Source organism: Pollachius pollachius (assembly GCF_949987615.1).
Source record: "Pollachius pollachius genome assembly, chromosome: 3".
NCBI classification, from domain to species: Eukaryota; Metazoa; Chordata; class Actinopteri; order Gadiformes; family Gadidae; genus Pollachius; species Pollachius pollachius.
Window position 1 is genome coordinate 51,116,633 of NC_136936.1, and position 10,000 is coordinate 51,126,632.

The 10,000-nt window shown below is 52.5% G+C and overlaps 1 protein-coding gene across 2 annotated transcripts in view; it reads right to left on the bottom strand.

Annotated features, from left to right (window-relative positions):
* Nucleotides 1-4,542, bottom strand: part of gja5a (gap junction protein, alpha 5a) — a 14,816-nt gene extending 10,274 nt beyond the window's left edge. For both annotated transcript variants that reach the window (XM_079733633.1, XM_079733632.1), the window contains exon 1: nt 4,326-4,542. The gene's annotated coding sequence lies outside the window, so the exon portion shown is untranslated. The remainder of the gene's footprint in view (nt 1-4,325) is intronic.
* Between the last annotated feature and the right edge of the window lie 5,458 nt (nt 4,543-10,000).

Below are 10,000 nucleotides of genomic sequence, written 5' to 3' on the forward strand. Positions count from 1 at the left end.
GTTCTTCTCTGCTGGACAGTGAGTGCAGTCAGTTGTTACTCTGCTTGCGACAGAAACTGATTCATGTCTCTGTTCAGGGAGCAGCCCGGTACGCTGATCGAGACCCACAGAACCAGAACCAGAACCAGAACCAGAACCAGAACCAGAACCAGAACCAGAATCAGAACCAGAATCAGAACCAGAACCAGAACCACTGCCAACGGACCCGAGGATCACTGACCACACTGAGGATGAGCTGTCTATCTCAAGTCAGACATTAAGCCAAATGCTTTCCCTTACAATATCTCTCTCATCCTCTCTCTCTCCGTCTCTCTCTCTCTCTCTCTCTCTCTCTCTCTCTCTCTCCCTCTCTCTCTCTCTCTCTCTTTCTCTATTGCTCTCTCTCCCCCCCCCCTCTCTCTCTCTGTCCACCTCCTTTGACCCCCTGTGTCTCCACTGTGTCGGAGCGACAATGGGCAGGTGTTGCTGCTTTAAACACCCTTCATATCCTGTGTGTTTGTGTGTGCATGTGTGTGTCTGTGTGTGTGTGTGTTGCATAGCTCTCGGCGCTAGGCTAGCCCTGTTTGACATAGTGCACACTCCATGATAGTGCACACTCCATGCACTGCCATTAGGCCTCAAGAGGGTCATGATAAACACAGGGCCACTTAGGTGTTGGCCTTACCTTTCACTGGTGCGTGTTTACACTGATGGCCTCCAGCCGGTGTGTATGTGACGGCCCAGCGCGCCGGACTTGCCGTCTGTGAGGCTCTGGGCTCAAACCAGGTCGGGTTGCCAGATTCCTTTCTTTACTTTGTAATCCAAGCTCAGAATCTCAGGCAAAATACAAGACTTTTGGAGAGCATGGTTTTCACTTGCCCTGAGGTCATTTTTCACCCTGAGGTAAGTCTTAACACTGAGGTAAGTCTTAACACTGAGGTAAGTCTTAACACTGAGGTACATCTTAACACTGAGGTACATCTTAACACTGAGGTAAGTCTTAACACTGAGGTAAGTCTTTACCCTGAGGTAAGTCTTAACACTGAGGTAAATCTTAACCCTGAGGTAAGTCTTTACACTGAGGTAAGTCTTAACACTGAGGTAAATCTTAACCCTGAGGTAAGTCTTTACCCTGAGGTAAGTCTTAACACTGAGGTAAGTCTTAACACTGAGGTAAGTCTTTACCCTGAGGTAAGTCTTAACACTGAGGTAAATCTTAACCCTGAGGTAAGTCTTTACACTGAGGTAAGTCTTAACACTGAGGTAAGTCTTTACCCTGAGGTAAGTCTTTACCCTGAGGTAAGTCTTAACACTGACGTAAGTCTTTACACTGACGTAAGTCTTTACACTGAGGTAAGTCTTTACACTGAGGTAAGTCTTTACCCTGGGGTAAGTCTTTACCCTGAGGTAAGTCTTTACACTGAGGTAAGTCTTAACACTGAGGTAAGTCTTTACCCTGGGGTAAGTCTTTACCCTGAGGTAAGTCTTTACACTGAGGTAAGTCTTAACACTGAGGTAAGTCTTAACACTGAGGTAAGTCTTTACCCTGGGGTAAGTCTTTACCCTGGGGTAAGTCTTTACCCCAGGGTAAGTCTTTACCCTGAGGTAAGTCTTAACACTGAGGTAAGTCTTTACCCTGGGGTAAGTCTTTACCCTGAGGTAAGTCTTTACACTGAGGTAAGTCTTTACCCTGGGGTAAGTCTTTACCCTGAGGTAAGTCTTTACACTGAGGTAAGTCTTAACACTGAGGTAAGTCTTTACCCTGGGGTAAGTCTTTACCCTGAGGTAAGTCTTTACACTGAGGTAAGTCTTAACACTGAGGTAAGTCTTAACACTGAGGTAAGTCTTTACCCTGGGGTAAGTCTTTACCCTGGGGTAAGTCTTTACCCCAGGGTAAGTCTTTACCCTGAGGTAAGTCTTAACACTGAGGTAAGTCTTTACCCTGGGGTAAGTCTTTACCCTGAGGTAAGTCTTTACACTGAGGTAAGTCTTTACCCTGGGGTAAGTCTTTACCCTGAGGTAAATGCGTTCTAAAACAACCCTTACACAGGCAGCATACAAACTGTCTGTATCACCTCAGACCTGTGACCTGATGGAGGAAGCTTAGGGGACCCCTTCAGGCATGACCCCCCCCCCCCCCTTTCCCAGTGGAGCACCAGTGACCTGGAGACCCTAATGCAACGATATGACATTGGGTTCTGTAGGTTTGATTCCGTCTTGCTGAAGGCATGTATATATAACCGTCACTCAAATGCTAATGTAGCGAGGGGGAGTCGGAGAGCTAACATGATGAGGCAGGCCCTAATGGCAGCTGGTGGGCCGCTCCTGGTGAAGGGAGACCGTAGACGGAGAGCAACCGTCGCTCCGGGCCCCTAGAAGAGACCACTCAGCACCAGATCTATATCTATACATCTATATATAGATAAAGATATATGGATCTTCATATATATATATATGGGTCAAATGGGGCCCTCTTTAAACTCTGGCCCCTTTCCAATGTTATGAAGTATTTGCAAGCTATTAAAATATGAAAAACTTTTAATAGCTTGCAAATAGCCTTACAATATATTGTATCATATCCTATATTTTCTGGATGCACTCTTGGTGGCTTGTTAATCAATATAAACATTCATTCTGAAAAGCGTGTCTACTGTTTAGCTTATATTTATTTTATAATGGTCCTTCTCTAACGTTGGTGTAATATATAATTTATTTAGAAAGAAAATTAAAAGACATAACTGTGATTCCTGCTAACAGCCTTACTAAATATTGTGGTGTCAACAACTGCACAAATGCTTCTATGACGACACAAAATAAATCAGCAAAGAAACTCGTGGTCGATACGTTCTGTCTGCCAGAGACTCTCTCAAGAGGCTCCTTAAGGAGGCTCCTTAAGGAGGCTCTGCCAAGTCCTCTAGAACCAAGACCCCTGGCCCTCAGAGCCCGGACGCTGGGGTGTCGGTGGACCGACACCAGCACCACGCTGCCTACGGCCTCCACCTCATCCCATCCTCAGCCTCCAAAGCTCCCCGAGGGCAGGCTGGACCTCTCCTCAGCCATCTCCCAAACCCCAGGTTTAAAAGGCTTCATCTTGAACACGCGTGTGCAGACCGCATCGTGTTTGAACGTGCCACCCCCACCCTGGCTACAGGGGTCCCTCCTGGGTCTGGATCCAGGAGGGGTGGCCCCCCCGGTGGGGTTCAGTTCAGCCGCGGTAGACCTCGGGGTGAGCTCTGGATGTCTCTGTTGGCGAGGCCGTTCCTCCACCAGATGAGGAGCAGATCTTCCCCCCAGCCGCCAGAGCTCCCTCTCAGCAGGCAGCGCCGGGGAGCGTCCTGTCAGCCGTTGCCCACAGAGCCTCACTACCCTACAAGGCGGTCTGGCTGCAGTCTGCCCGCTGCTGTACACACCAGGCTGCTGATCTATTGTTTAGCCTTTAAAGAACTGGGAGCCCAGGGCCTGACTGGTGGCTGTGGGAGTTTATGGATGAGCATCGGGTTTATTAATAGAGCGCTGATTAGACCTCTTGGATATGCGTGCTGGAGTCAATATCTAAGAAGATGTTTTTCCTTTCTTCTTCCCTCCTCAGTGTTGGTGCTGCTGCCGGCCGCTCATCTGGAAGCAGTTCTTCTGTATATTCGTCAGAAGGCGTTCCTAAAATGAGCCCGTTTATGTACGATAAACTAATCTCCCTGCTGTCTTCTGCTTTGTGTCCTCATTAAAACACCCCTCCAACCCACTCCCGTGCTAACACACATTCTGACACACTGGCGCCTCAACACCGAGCCGCTCTGCAGGGGAGGGAGTGTGGTTTGAGGAAGAAGGAAAAGAAAAGTGGAACTGTTGGAGTTGATCCTGCTGCGATGAACACAGATGTATTAACACAATCTGGCCTATTGTGTGTGTGTGTGTGTGGGGGGGGGGGGGGGGGATTACCAGACTTATTGATGAACATCACGTGGAAATGCTTGATCTATTAAAAATATATTCCCCGCCCTGTTATTCAAGTTTATTATAGACAGAGCATTGTGCGGGTATACAACTCAATGGGTTCCATGAATAGATCCGTAGCAAAGGATTATTTCATTCATTGATGCGTAGCATTACAATACACACCATTCCTCCAAACCGCCCTCAGTACAGCACGGTGCCAATGATCCAATCTCATTTTAAAGCTCTCTGGACTACGAGAACTCTGGGTGAAAGGCTACGATCACACTCCCTAACAGCTCTACCACACCTGACTCTAGAAGGACCCACCCCCGTCCTAAAACCAAAACAACAGGGGAGGGCTGAAAGGTCCTCTCTGACAAGGGGAAGTTTCGAGATGCGTGTTTGTCATTTACCTGCTGTCCTGCGGCTACGGCTGGCGTCTGTCCTACGGCTGGCGTCTGTCCTGAACCGGAGTGTCTGTCCTACGGCTGGCGTCTGTCCTACGGCTGGCGTCTGTCCTGAACCGGAGTGTCTGTCCTACGGCTGGCGTCTGTCCTGAACCGGAGTGTCTGTCCTACGGCTGGCGTCTGTCCCGCGGCTGGTGTCTGTCCTGAACCGGATTGTCTGTCCCACGGCTGGCGTCTGTCCTACGGCAGGGCTTCTGTCCTGTGGCTGCGGCTGGCGTCTGTCCTGGTCGGAGTGTCTGTCCCTCTGGTCTGAGTGTCTGTCCTGGTCTGAGCTTCTGTCCTGTCTGGGCGTCCGTCCCTCTGGTCTGAGTTCCTCCAGGTGGTCTCAGGGCGTTCTTCAAAGCGACTGGAGGGATTTAAATGAGGCGACGGAGACGGAGCTGGAGGTGGACCTGGAGGTGGAGCTGGAGGTGGACCTGGAGGTGGAGCTAGAGGTGGACCTGGAGGTGGCGCTAGAGGTGGACCTGGAGGTGGCGCTAGAGGTGGACCTGGAGGTGGCGCTAGAGGTGGACCTGGAGGTGGAGTTGGAGGAGGAGGTGTACCTCGAGGTGGAGCTGGAGGTGTACCTCGAGGTGGTGTTGGTGTTGAGATGCGGGCGGAGCGGCGTGCGGGCGGAGTGGCGTGCGGACGGCGCTGACAGACACGGCGTTCTCCCGAGGCGAGGTGCGGGCGAGAGGCTTCCTGGTCTGGAGGGGAGAGAGGGAGCTCTGCTGCGTCCCGGGACTGACGCTGGTGAACAGTGGGGGACAGGAGGAGGGCAGAGGGACATCATGAGAGAGGCTTTCCTCTCCCTCGGCCCTCCCTCTCGCTCACTTAATCACTCCCCCTCTCTCTCTCCCTCCCACTATCTCCCCCTCTCTCTCACTTTCTCTCTGACTCTTGAGCTCTCCATCTCCCTCACTTTCTCCGTTACTGTGTCCATCTCTCTCTCCTTCTCACCCTCTCCCCCCGAAATATCTTGGTCTCTACCTTACTTTTTCTCCCTGAACTTCCTCGCTCTCTCTCTCTCTCTCTCTCTCTCTCTCTGACTCTCTCTCTCTCTCTCTCTCTCTCTCTCTCTCTCTCTCTCTCCCTGTACACTCCTTAATCACCTCCTATTCTTTCACCCTGCCCATAAACACACACACACAAACAAACACACACACACACTGACTCTCACACACACACACACACCCTGGCATTCTCCTCTCGCTGGGAAGTATTCCTCGGGAGGAAGTGGAATTGTTTTGTGAGATCAATGGGCGCTGCGGTGCGACTGGACTTCAGGGGCTGGGTGTGTGGGGGGGGGGGGGGGGGGGGGGGCGTCAGTGAGCAGACGCCCCCCCGGGTTCACATGACCATGAACAAACTGCTTATTAACAACCAACCGGGTACTGGTCCCGGTGAGGAGGGAGACAGGATCACCGCCCGGCCCCCGTCCCCTCAGACACAGCGGGGAGGGGGGGGGCGGAGCTGAGCACTGGCATGAAGGCAACGATATGACACTGGAAACTAGGTTTGATTCCGTCTCGCTCAAGGGCAGCCATGTACATGCAACCGTCACTCAAATGGCTCTAATGTAGCGAGGGTGAGTATTGCATGCAAGCATGTATGAATACACGCACACACGCACACACACATGCACACACGCGCCTTAGCAGGCACGCCTGCACACAAGCAAACATGGCGCATGCACACACACACACACACAAAAGCACACAGACATGCACACACACGCACACACACACATGCACACACGTCCATGCAGGCACGCAGGATGCATACACACACGCGCCCACGCATGCAAGCACACACCCAAAGAGACACACACACAGAGATGGAAAGACCTCAAAGAGTATAAATGAGCGAGTGCTTGATTTTATCTCATCTGGCGAGCCAAACGTAACACCCCCCGTCGCAGCGGTGAATCCATCACGCCGTTCTCCTCCCCGCCGCCATCCCAGACACACGCATTCCTCCACTGTTTGGTTTTGCAGTCAGCCATCACGCTGTCTTCGCCATATCACTCTATCGCATCTATTTATGTTATTCCTTTGACTCGTCCTCTCGCCCCCAGCGTTCCTATGACAAAATGGCGGCGGGGACACGTGAGCGTCAATAAAGGGCTCCGGAATAAACAGTTTATGATGAGGCTTGGGATCACCGCCCTGACACAACAGACCATGTGATGGCCTTGTGGTTCCCCAGAAGCACACACAGGCTGCTTGTGTGTGTGTGTGTGTTTGTGTGTGTGTGTGTGTGTGTGAGTGTGTGTGTGTGTGTGTGTGTGTGTGTGTGTATGTGTGTGTATGTGTGTGCATGCGTGCGTGCGTGTATGTATGTGGGTGTGTTATGATGCGATATGATTACTAACTAATTGTCGTTGAGGTATGTCTTGTTTGCATGTGCCTGACCACAAATTAAGAAAAATAAAGTTCTTTGAATTGGAATTTGTGTGTGTATGTGTGTGTGCATGCGTGTGTGTCCGTGTGTGTGTGTGTGTGTGTGTGTGTGTGTGTGTGTGTGTGTGTGTGTGTGTGTGTGCGCTCATGCATTGTTCCATGCACCTCTCCTAATCATTCCGGCCTGTTCCTCGATTGTGCGCTCTGTTGTGCTGAAATGTCTCCATGCTGTAGGCAGTGTGCGTTTGATGCTCTGGATGCTCTGCGTCCACTAATGCCAACCAAATGCATTCCTGTTTCTTTCTAAAGTACAAAAGTACGCATTTATCATTCCCTCTTGGAAAAGGAGCAATTATTCCGTGCTGGTAAAACCGAGGGAAAGCCCCAGAGCCCTACTTTGTTCGGGTTGGCCAGGGTTGAAGGATGGAAAAGCTGGAGGTGATTCCCAATAGCTCTGATGAACTTTCTAGAGAGTCTCCATGGCGACCCACACACCTAGGAGGTGGTCTGGTCTCCATGGTGACCTGCTGACCTGGGAGGTGGTCTGGTCTCCATGGTGACCGGGGAGACGGAGGGGAAGTGGATGCCACGTGACTGCTCTATGTTATTCTTGTATCCTGCATCATCCTGGTGATTCTAATTCTGTGTGACCTCTGACCCCTGACCCCAGAGTGTTATGTTTCATGTTGGAGCCCCTGAACCGGCCGCTGTCATGGCCGGGGTCATGGCCGGGGTCATGGCCGGGGTCATGGCCGGGGTCATGGATGCACAGGGGGGTCCCCCATGACCCGTGGGACAGCCTGAGCCCCTTCTCTTGTCTCTGGGAGAACTGACTGAGCTCGACAGCCGGCTCACGGGTGACACACTCTATACGTCTCACCCATCATAATTCAGACGCTGAAACAAGGCTGGGGTTATTATGAGCAGGTTGATTCTGATCGGGGAGTTTTATCTTCAAACAGCACATGGAGGAAGTCTCTCTTATCAACGCTTGAAACGAACCAGGGGTTTGTTGTCTTTTAATTCAAGAGCTCTTGAGTTTGCTGTCACTGCCCCCCCGTCCCCCCAGGATGAGAGAGGGTCTGCAGGGTCCCTCATACCCCTCGGGCCGGACCCAGGGACCCCGCCCCCCCCAGGGGGAAGCAGGGGCAGACAAACACAGGAAGTGCTGTGTGTGAGCGGCGCTGCTTCGGCCGGCTCACACACAGCGTGTGTGTCGCTGCGTGACTGGTTTCTGTCCGTGTTTAATATCCACGTGATGATGGGGGTCTGACCAGCGGTGTGTGTGTGTGTGGGTGTGTGTGTGTGTGTGTGTGTGTGTGTGTGTGGGTGTGTGTGTGTGTGTGTGTGTGCGGGTGTGGCTGTCCGTTGGTGAGGGTGGGTGCATGTGTGCGTGAGCGTTTTTGAGTGTATGTCTGTGTATATGGTGGGTGTCGGATGGTGAGGGTGTGTGCACGTGTGCGCGTGTGTGTGTGTGTGCGTGCGTGCATATGTGTATGTGTGTGTTTGTGTGTTTGTGTGCGTTTGTGTGCGTGTGCGTGCTTGCGTGTGTGTGTGCCCTTCATACATCCCTGAAAACAAACAGTGAATGAAAGGCCTGTATTGTTCATCGGGTCGTATGAAGGGGCGAGCAGCAGACGCACAACTCTCCCAACGCCACGCCGCTCCGACCACATCTCACCAGAGAACGCCCGGCTGAGGCCTCAACTAGCAGGCGGCGGCGTTGTGTACGGGAGAGTGAGGCCGGCGGTGGGGGTGGCGGTCAGGCGGCGGCGGCGGCGTTGTGTACGGGAGAGTGAGGCCCGCGGCGGCGGCGACTCACTCTCAGGGCTTTTTACATTGTGGGTGTTTTATTACATCCTGGTCATCCTGGTCATTGTGTGAGTGACTCGTGTGTACGTTGGGAAACACATAATAGGGCATCCATCAGCAGAACCACCAGCAGAGAGGGGGGGGGGGGGAGAGACAGACAGCCAGGCAGGCAGACAGGCATGCAGATAATCAGGCAGACAGATTGGCAGACATATATCAGGGTGTCACCCTCATCTAACATCTACCTCCACGCCTGCAGTCACTCAAACACACACACACACACACACGCACACACACACACACACACACACACACGCACACACACACACACACACACACACACACACACATCCTCCGCTCCATTGTGTGCCTCCTCTGGCGGTGTGCTGAGAGGACGCTGCCCTTCCTCTTCCTCCCTCACCCTCACCCCCTCCCTCACCCTAACCCCCACCCTCACCCCCTCCCCCTCCCCCTCCCTCACCCCCACCCTCACCCTCACCCCCACCCTCACCCCCTCCCCCACCCCCACCCCCTCCCTCACCCCACCCCCTCCCCCACCCCCACCCTCACCCCCACCCCCACCCCCACCCTCACCCTCACCCCCACCCTCTCCGCTCCTCTCCTACCTGACCCCCCCTCTCTCTCTCTCTCTCTCTCTCTCTCTCTCTCTCTCTCTCTCTCTCTCTCTCTCTCTCTCCCTCTCTCTCTCTCTCTCTCTCTCTCTCTCTCTCTCTCTGGTCCAGACCCAGTGTGCGTGCGTGCGTGCGTGCGTGCGTGCGTGCGTGCGTGCGTGCGTGCGTGCGTGCGTGCGTGCGTGCGTGAGGGGATCGTTAGCAGGTGAGCTGGCTTCCCGGGCCGGCCGGCCGCGGTCCTGTGAACCTGCGGAGGAAGCGGTCTCCAGGCCTCCCGCCGGTGACTCACTTCCCCCCAGCCTCTCCAGAGAGGACTTGTCACTCAGCGGCTCCCTGGCACCATAACCCCAACCGTCCTACCAGCCACCTCCACCCCAATATGGGCGTCGAACCGGGTGTGCCCGTGGCAACCGACTGACGGACGTGGAAAGGTTGTTCACTGCTCACGGCTACAGCGGAGTCCAGCCTCAACAGAGTTTACAGCCGCAGGCCGCTGCTTCGTTAGAGAGTGGAAACATTGGTCCGCTGAATACCATCTGATATGTTCATGAAATAAGAGCTTTAAAAAAAATTACTTGCAATGCTTTTAGTGTAAAAAGTATAAAATGCCTTTTTTATAACTTTTATTTCACTCATGTACTTTGTTTTTATGATAACATTTTTGGATAATTTTTCGTGATTATCCAAGATCCCAAAAATGTATCCAAAGTAGAAATGTATACTTTTAAACTAAAAACATGTTTACGAGTATTGAGTTCAGATTTCATTGGTACAGTGGCAAAAAAAAAAAATTACT